General features: G+C 32.4%; 1 protein-coding gene across 7 annotated transcripts in view; it reads right to left on the bottom strand.

Annotated features, from left to right (window-relative positions):
- Positions 1 to 1,074, bottom strand: part of DNM3 (dynamin 3) — a 643,298-nt gene that overhangs the window by 438,093 nt on the left and 204,131 nt on the right. The window lies entirely within an intron of this gene.

Raw genomic sequence — 1,074 nt, 5'->3', positions numbered from 1 at the left:
GGCCTTTGAATTTTGTATAATCTAGAATCTAGCAGGCCATGCCTGGGGTTACATACATTCTCAGGAAACATCTCAGAAAGCCCTAAACTCTCATCTCTAGCTAACCTTAAGGGTCTACACAAGCAGAAAGTGAAAACTAAGGCACAGCTGTGAACTGCCTGCACACTGAAGGCACATTCCAAAATGTACGTCAAATTCTTCAGCAAATGCTAGGAGACTTCCTGGCTCTGAGCATTTAAAAAAATTTCTGTCCAATAATTAGTTGACCAATGAGAAAATTGAGTAAAGACTTTTTAATGACCACAAACAACAAAAAATACAGACTTTACAGAATTAGCTCAGGAAAATTACTAAGCAAATAGCAACAACAACCAACAACAAAAAGGAGAGGAGAGGAATCTGATTTTGAGTGGTGCCACATTATACTACTTAAAATATTCCATTTTCAACAAAACATTATAAGATTTATGAAGAAAGTATGCCTCATACACAGAAAAATATTCAATAGAAACTGTCTCTGAGGAAGTCCAGACATCAACCTTACTAGACAAAGATTTTAAATCAGGTATTTTAAATATTTTTTTAAGAACTAAAGGAAGTCATATATAAATAACTAAAAAAGTAAGAGAATGATATTTCACCAAATATCAATATAGAGATTAGTTTTAAAAAATAAAGTCTGGAGGTGGAAATTAAAATAATAGGAATAAAAACATTTCCCAGAAATATTCAACAGCAGATGTGAGCAAGCAGAAAAAAGAACCTTCAGACCAGTCAGTTGAAACTGTTCCTCTCATCTGAGGATTAGATAGAAAAAAAGAAGAAAATAAAGGAGTAAATCAAGCATGTGAACATACATTTAGTGGAAATTTCAGAAAGAAAAGAAATGGGAAGAAAGAATAGTTAAAGAAATAATGGCTGAAAATGCCCAAAATTTGATGAAAACTAAACTACACATTCAAAAAGTTCAACAAACTCCCAGCAAGATAAAAAAGCAAAGAGATTCATTCCTATTAACACCATAATCAAACATGCAAAAGACAAAGAGAAAATCTTAAAAGCAGCAAGAGAAAA

The sequence above is a fragment of the Bison bison genome, unplaced genomic scaffold, assembly GCF_000754665.1.
Source record: "Bison bison bison isolate TAMUID 2011002044 unplaced genomic scaffold, Bison_UMD1.0 scf7180017851926, whole genome shotgun sequence".
Lineage (NCBI taxonomy): Eukaryota > Metazoa > Chordata > Mammalia > Artiodactyla > Bovidae > Bison > Bison bison.
Note: the sequence above shows the minus strand (reverse complement) of the source record. Positions and strands in the feature narration are given on the sequence as shown.